The sequence below is a fragment of the Mizuhopecten yessoensis genome, unplaced genomic scaffold (assembly GCF_002113885.1).
Source record: "Mizuhopecten yessoensis strain PY_sf001 unplaced genomic scaffold, ASM211388v2 scaffold10839, whole genome shotgun sequence".
Classification (NCBI taxonomy): Eukaryota; Metazoa; Mollusca; class Bivalvia; order Pectinida; family Pectinidae; genus Mizuhopecten; species Mizuhopecten yessoensis.
Window position 1 is genome coordinate 258,083 of NW_018408747.1, and position 9,375 is coordinate 267,457.

Here is a 9,375-nt window from a genome sequence, read left to right on the forward strand (position 1 = left end):
TGAATCAATGGTGATAATGAAATTAAAAGGACTTGTTCTTGAAAATAGGTTTATTTACCGTATGCTTTTGGCTATATATAAAAAAAAATCATGTTTGAACAGTTGTTTGACCCTTATTGAAGTGATTAATAGTAGTACTAAAAGAAACATACTCGAACTGTCTTAATACAGACTACAGACTGCTTTAAATAGTGAGTAGCTGTGACACTATCTAAACAGCATCGCTTCTGTGGCATTTATCTTTAACCAAAGTGATATTGGTTATTTCCAAGCCGAACAATGTCTCATAAAAGCTTTATATGGCTATTTACTTCATCGAAGTCACGAGTGATATTTTTATAATGCGAATAAGGATCGATCTGGTCGCCTGTTGTAGGTCTAGTCCTACGTCATAATAATATGATACTGACGTGGACGGTTACAAAAACAGTTTACTACTTAGGATGTGTAGTGAATATACAACATAATACCTGTTGGGATTTTCTCTTTATAGAAACACTTAGTTCTATCGATGGAATTAATAAAGATAATGTCACTGACCAACCTTTGATTTAAGAAGTGCCGTTTATAGGATAGACAAAATTATTAAATTGGTTAAAATAAATTGTAAGAAGGTTTTAGCTTTTTTTGTTAAGTCAAATATTGTTTATGGAATTGTCTCTCATTAAGAATCAGTCAAAACTTTCATAAAATTAGGGCAATTAAAGTATAACTATTGAATTTAGGTAATGTATTATTTTATATAATATATCTGTGACTTGTGTTAGAGTTAAGGTTATATACAACATAACACATAATACCTGTGATATGTGTTAGAGTTAAGGTGAGACTGACTTACACGTCATATTTATGATTTTTGTAATAGTGGAGGATATCTACTACTTAAAAATAATATTCGTTATTCATGTTAGAGTTAAGGTTGTACCTGTATATGCAATCTAAATAAGTAGCCCTGTAGTTTGTGCGTGATATAGATATCGTTATATTCTGAATTACACATCATACCTGTGGTTTGTGTAACGGTTGAATTTAATGCTATCTTATACATCTTACTTATTATTTATTGACCAGGGATTTCGCGTATATTTATCATATCCAAATTAACCACTTGTCACTTAAATACTTTTTAATACAATCCCAATGTCTTTCAGTACCAATCTGTCTGCCACATTAAATATACCCGGCTAATAAAGGGGCCGCAGTGGCCAAGTTGTTAAAGCGTCTTACATTCTGCTACCACTAGCTCTCCACCAATGGGTCGCGGGTTCGAGACCTACGTGGGGTAGTCGCCAGGTACTGACCGTATGTCGATGGGTTTTTTTCGGCAGCTATTAGGTGAACTTCCACCTTATTGAGCATGCCAAAAATGACTTCCCACTCGAAGCAAGAAGGTAAATTCTCGCTAAGGCACCTACCTTCTTTGGAATCAATAGCATCTTCCAAACAATACCCCAACCATCGTTATAAATAAGTCCTGTATGTTATACTTAAACCTATGAATGCCGTATGTGTGTATTTTCAAATTCTTCCTTCGGTGCCCTCTGATGTGTAATCTTCTCGTTTGACTTGTTTCTTTCTATTCAGGACCAACTGTGAACAAAACTATGTTATTACGCGTATGAATTGTGTGCTTGCGGTGTATTGCGCGTGTTGAAAGTGACAACGGTGTGTTTCTTTTGCTACCAAACGCACTGTGTCGTCAACCACGTGCTCCATATTAACAAGCAGTTGGCTTTTTCTCATTGCAAGGCTCGCAGGTTGTGTTATTTTCGGTTGTAGCTATAATTATGTCCAACTTTCCGAAAAGAAATAACTGACCTCACTGGACTCAGCAATAAGCTTTCGTTAGAAGACATATAATTTTTAGTATCTGACTGCTTTTAATGGCTTTAGTTGACTAAACAAGCTCTTTAGCTAAGGGTAGAGAGATTCAGATTTTAAATTCCAGTGATAAACTGATGGATGGAATGCATTTACTGCCAATGATCACCAAATTGATCACATGGAGAGGATTGTGATAACAAAGTTTCTAATCCTCCATTAAATATCTATAAAAGCAAAATCAATATAATATTATGGAGAAAAAAAAAATGTTTCTATGTCTTATTTTGGGAAAGGTATCAGTGAAACAGCCCTGAAACCCCAGTTTTAGAACAGTGGGTAATTGGTAATTGGTTACATAAGAATGTAATACAATAGTATGTTAAGTGTTTTCTGATGTCTTGATAACAGTAAAACGGAGAGGTTTGACTAACAAAATTAAGGTGAAAACATAATTATAAACGATTAAAGGATAATATGATATCTTGGTTAGATGAGAAAAGAAAGAGTCGATAAAAGGTGAATTTGATAATCTGCCAAGACGACAAAAGAAAGTCAAGTGAAGTTGAAAACGGTTTGAAAAAAAAACTGCCAGCTAATGTTTTGAAACAAGATGTACAAGTCTAGACCTATGATTGTTTATGTTACATCGATATTGCATTAAAAAGGGAGGAAAGGGAAATCTGGACGTTTTAAAAGACCCACCCAGGTATACGGTAAAAGTAATCAAAAGGATGGACGTTTATTGTTTCCAGATCTCAGACTATAAATATTAAAACGCATGTGTACGAATAAAAATGAAATGGAATAAGGGGAATGCAATGCGATTTAATCATACTTTTGGGACTTTTCCAGACATATTGTTATTTTGTGTTATAATGATATCATCTTAGCAAAAAATAGAAGAGACATTAGAAACAAATACCAAACACTTAAATCAAAGTGGAGTTAACAGAAAAATAACAGGATGCAACTATTGATTTTGTTTCATTCCAGATTCATAGCAGGGGAGATAATCAAATATTAAAAGACTGCAACTAATGTATTTTGGTTTAATTTCAGATTCATGTACTCTTGGTATGTGGGATAATGGTATCGACACAACATATACCCCTAGTGCCGTATATAGATGAATATAATGTAGGAGAGGAGGACGGAACAAGCGATAACACTGAGGGTAATTCGCCATATTTACAGAAAAGAAACGAGCCATTTTCGGAGGACGAAGAACTTCCCTGGTCGTGCGGCATGGAGTATACGTGGACGGATTTGGGTCAAAATCACCACCCACGCCACGTCCGAGAGGCCAACTGTGTGAATTCTAGTTGCTGGTACGGCCATTACTCATGTGTGCCGCTCACTTTTAACATTAAAGTACTATACCCCAACGATCATGACTCTGTTGACGGTAAACTTCCCGCCGCTTTGAGACAGGACTATGTATTCCGTGACGTTGGTGTTACGGTTGGCTGCCAATGCGTACGTACTATATAATGCCTAAAGGTCAGTGACGTCCGTGGGAGCTATAAAGCGACAAGCACGACCGATAATACGACAGTAAACGTTTACACGACGGTACCGTCCCGGACACCTGACGTTAACACAACACGACATTGCTCAATTTTACCTTTTTCTGATATTGTCATTATTGATGCTTAGACTGCGGTGGCGTTGGGGACAACTTTGTTTTGTTGAGTTATTTCTCTCGTGAGAGTTGACAACGAGATGTGAATGGCAACACATGTTCTCCTATATTTTTTCTTTTCTCGTCTAACTTTATTTGTTCGAGCTTACAGCATCATGATGTCACGTGTCCCTTCAGTGCAGCAAAGAAGCTTACCAGACGAGTATGCGGTTGATTAAGCTAAAGTTGCTACATGGTTGCAGATATTACATGAATATGATATATTATCATATATATAAATATGGCATAACGCATAACTGTAACTTTGATCGACTGTCAATATAGTATGATAACTACAAGTTCTTCTACAAGCATTACAAGAAAATAACGTTCATAGCGCTATGAACGCAATTTGATCAACGTCATTTTGAAGCTTCTGATCCCGCCTTGAATGAGACAACTGTTAAAAGCAAACATTTAAGTGAGGTTAGGATGTTCCATGAATCTTGTTTGAACTGACGACACAGACAATCGAAAATATCCGAGAATGTCAATATTTAGGACACAAATAGCCGAATATTCAAAATGTAAGTATAAAGATTGAATGTTAAATGTTCATGCCGCATTTATTCTGCGTAAAATAACAAAAAAATCCGTTCAATACTAATATAGAATAGCATACACACATTTACCGACAAACATGACATCAGCCACTAGTTTAAGATTGTGGGTGTCATCTTACGTTAAAAATAGTTCCTCTTATAAAACTAAGAGTGTTTACGGGAAAGCATAGATGCTTCCCTATTTGCCTGTCTAGCTGAGCGTGATTTAATGTAATTTTTTTTATACCGGTAGCATTTTCGAAACAACGACGTTAAACTGTTTCATGTTCTCGGCGATAAATACGGCATATTTTTCTTATATCGGTTTCACTTGTTTGTACAATGTCTATATTGGTAAACCACGAAACCTATATTTTTAGCTTAAAACGAGTGTAATTAATTGTGTGAGTAATATGAAGCTGATCGTATAAGATAACAAAATTATTTAATAAGGACTTAAAACTGTCTGAAAACAAGTAATATTAGAATTATGAACTGAAGCAATTGTCTGACTATTATTAAACGACAAAAACGTACATTGAACAGGAATTACAAAATATCTGAGACATATTTGTCAGGTCTGCATGAGTATTTTCCTTTACTTTGAGCGCCTTCTGATCGTGGAGGCAACTTCTGAAAAGATGTGCTTTATTGTGTTTCACGGATATGCATCAACCATTAGGAAATATTACTCATATTTTTATGAATTTAACGCATCTGGTGTCTTACATAGTGCTTTACATTTAAACAATTGTAAGAGTCAACACCTAACTATTATATACATTAGCTGTCATTCTCTATTTTTAGGTTACTCAAACTCGTTTACTACTTCACAATTTCCTAAGCGGCGAACTTTTAAGGAAATACAGGCTATGAGTCACTATTCATTTTTTACACTTTATATATATATTATATTTTCGTTCAAATTTGAGGTCATGAAATCTTTTCATTACCATGTATGGAAACAAAAGATTCAACTTTATTATTACCACGCTCATCATTGTAAACGTTTTTAGTCCTTTTCAAAACATGTATTCCAGAAAATTCAATTATTGGGATGCATTTTACAATATTGTGTTGTTCGAAATTTGAACATTTAGAAAAAGAACTTAACTGAAATTGAAAGGAAAATACTTTTAGCCAAAACAACTCTGAGTAGAATTCCTTATCACGATTACAACTGATGCAAAGTTTGTCGATGACAACGTGTTGGCGCTTCTTTTATAAACAAATAAATAAACAATGTGAATTTAGCAATCAGACAAACTTAAATGTCTGCATTCATATAGTTACAATACCAGTTATTTTCATGGAACTTTCAAGCTGGTGCTAGACATGCCTTTTTAGTTCCAGAAACGTTGAATGTTGATCGAATGTAGGGGATTTGATTGAAATCCCTTAAAAGTTGAAAGTTTATTCAAAATTTTTGAGTAAGATGAGAAAGCTTGTCAAATAGTAATTTTGTTATTATGAGCCTTTGTTATGAGCCTCTGGAGACTAATTTGTATACATGATTACTTTGAGGCTTTGCCTATTTTTGCATTTTGTCGCATTTTGTTCGAGTGTTTGATTGTGAATTGAATATTTGTTGAAAAGAATAAATAATTGTACTCAATGTGGAAATATTTTCTTTGTGAAGAAATGTTGGATAAAATTGAAAGTGTGCTTTATATACAAACAAGGAGAGAAGTGCGGAGTATATATAAGATTTGGTCCTAAATGTGAGGAGGCATTCACTTGGAAATAACACGACCAGAATTAATCGTCAGGCTGAAGGAGCACTAAGTAGCAAAGTAAAGTTGTATAGTTAATCGTTATTTGTTATTCGTAATAGCGAATAACTCTAACTTTCCTTATTCCCCGGAAAGTAAAGTTAGAAGTTATTTGTTATTCACTAGGGCAGATATTGAAGTCCAGGGCTGAAACGGCGTAAGCTGTTAGAAAAAAAAATCAAGTTAGACTTTGGTTTTACCATTTTTGGTTTATTTGAGAAAAATTTGACTTGATTAAAAAGTCGCCCAATTCAGTTATATTAACAATGTTGATTAACAGAATTCATGAGGTCTGTATGATGTAAGCAGAAACAACCCGAAGGTACAACCTTTATGAGTGTTCCCCGGAGTAGGAGGTTAGGCCTACACTACATCAAGTCATAATACCATGGTGACGTTTTCAGAACAACAACGCATGTTAGCTGTCTTTTCCTAAATAGGGAATGACAAGTGTATCTGTTCCCTAGCAATAATAACAGAATATAATTGTGCAGTGTAGGAAAAAGTGATGTGAAAATTTGGCATTTTCATTATATACTAATAAGTATTAAATGTGTAAAAGTAGACATTCCTACTCTGCTTAATCAGTAAATTAATAAAAGGCCAAACTGTGAGTTGACCCACACACTAACATTAACGCTGGTTATAGAATGCGGCACATATAACAGGTACTGGGTTAATAACCAGGGATAAGTTACTAAGATTGTTTAGTTAATTCATTACATAATACCCCAAGTAACCAAATCAGGGTTGGTCAAGTAATCGCTTGCATATTCCTGGTAAAAGATCAGGAAAGTTAAAAAGCATTATTACCCAAGTACCACTGGTAATCCAACCAGAGTTGATCTACTTAACATTCGCATAGCCATGGTAATAAAATTAAGTTTGGTTAGGTAATTGTGATGATTATGCGATTTTCAGTAGAGTCATTCCCCTTTGAACAAACGTTAAGTTAACGTTCTTGGAATCTAAATTTGTATTGATTTCTCTTTATTACTGATGATTAGCGAAGTTTGATCAAAACCAATACTACCAGAATCTTTTATTAATTACTCGGAATGGATATGACATTACTTTGTGTGAATGTTGCAGGATACTTATTGATAATTGAATAAAGGTGATGATTATGCAAATTGAGTCAAAGGAAAAACAACGGATGAGATTCAGCGAAACAAAACAAAACCAAGGTGCATGATTTGCCGGGTTTTTTTTTCATTTTCAGCCATGGTGCAAAACCGAAGTTATTTCTGCACACGGTGTATACAATCAATACAACTGAAAACAATACACCTGAATAAATGAAACAAATGATCCCAGAGGGATCTTGGCGCCCATCATTATACCATCTTCATTGGTTCTTTGTCAGTTTGATCTTTTCTCTTATCTGTTTGATGGAATCATGTTAACAGTAAATGCACCTTGAGGTAACTTTTGATCTTAACAATACTGCTTTGCATCAACGACAACCTTCAAAGTGAGTTTTTCGTTTCACATGTTTACTGGAAATAGGACCGAACATTGCAATATGAGAACGATCTGTTAAGTTGTTCCATTCCAAGATGGCTGCCTGTCGGCCATGTTGTTTATCAGAGCAGTCTTAAAAGTAAGCATGCACAACTACAGACCAAAAGGAGCCTACATATCAAATTTGAGGAAGACCTCTCAAGTGCTTCCTGAGAAATAGCGATAACAAACCTTTGACGTCAACATCCAGCATGATTGCCTGTCGACCATTTGTTTATCCGATCGNCTTTCATACATTTAACAAGCAATGTGCACATAATTGAACAAATAAAAGGGTGGTATTTACATGACGTCTTTGCAAAGATTCTAAAATGCAGACGTGAAGAGGTGAGTTTTTATGTCCCTCTTGAACTTGGCCAGGGTATTTGACTTCCTAATAGCAGATGGTAAGCTATTCCACAACGTAGCCGAAACCCTCCCAAAGCATCTGTTTCCGTAGGTCACAGTACGAGATTTTGGGACACACAACAAAGATTCTGACTCCGACCGCAGTGATCTTGACGGCTGATACAGGGTAACAAGCTCCTGTAGGTACTGAGGAGCTGTTTCATTCAGTGCCTTGTATGTGTATACCAGAATTGTGTACTGTGACCTGTATCGTACAGGTAACCAGTGCAACGAATTAAGCGCAGGTGTGATGTGCTCCCTAATTCGAGTACGAGTAACTAGCCGTGCTGCAGTGTTTTGGACCCTCTGCAGACGACTAGTTAGTTTGTCAGATATACCACAGAGCAGGGCGTTACCATAATCCAACCGAGAGGTAACTAGTGAATGCACCAAAATCTTGCATGCATCTGCAGTTAGAAACTGCCTAATACAGCCGATGTTCCTGATCTGGTAGTAACAGGATTTGGCAATAGCGTTCACTTGTTTCTCCATGTTCGGAGCACTGTCAAAGTATACCCTAGGTTTTTAACAGCTGGAACAGTCTCAATAGTTCTGGCACCAACCTTGAGCTGGAGAGCCATTGTTTGTTGACACTTTTGGGAAAATACTATTAGTTCCGTCTTTTCCTGATTAAGTTTAAGCATGTTGGCGTTCATCCAGATACTGATATCTGTCAGACAAGCTTCCAAACTCTCTGAGACTGTATTCCAACTGTCCTGTGGTTTTATTACCTTGTAATTTATGGCAAATCTCTCCAATCGGTTTGGAGTACATACAATATTTTCGTGGTCTTAACACCGACCCTTGAGGAATCCTGAAATCTAGTACTTTTAAACTTTTAAAAAGAAAACATGCACAACTGCAGACCATGGTGAACCCACATATAAAATATGTCCTTCCTGAGAAATAGCGATAACAAATCTTCAATGTCAATGTCAATATCCGATTAGTCTAAAAAATAAACATGCACAACCAGAGGCCAAGGGGAACCGTCATATCAAATTTGAGAAACATGCCAAAAGGGCTATCTGAGAAATAGCGATAACAAACCTTCACTTACAAAGTTCAAGATGGCTGCGTGTCGGCCATTTTGTTTATCCGATCAGTTTAAAAGGTAAACATGCCCGATAAGAGGCAAAGAGGAACCTTCCTATCAAATTTGAGAAACATCCAGTTCTTCCTGAGAAATAGCGACAACAAACCTTCACTTACAAAATCAAAAATGGCTGCCTATCGGCCATTTTGTTTATACGACCAGTCGCAAAAGTAAGCATGCACAACAAGGGATCAGGGGAAACCTTCATATTAAATTTGAGAAAGATCCCTTAGGCACTTTCTGAGAAATAGCAATAGCAAGAATCGTTTAAGGACGGACGACGGACGACTGACGACTGACGCAGAGGGACGTACGGACCACGGACGAAGGACGATTTGAAAAGCCAACCATCAGATGATGGTGGGCTTAAAAGGAATGACCTTATGCAATTGATTATTTTACACTCTAACTATGCAAGTAAAATCAGTACATACTACGAATTATTATAGTTATACTGATTAGGCGATTGTTCATTCTAAACACAACTTTCAAAATCTTGTTAATACACAGTAAAACATACACAGCACTTTAGTAAAAACGAAAGAAAAA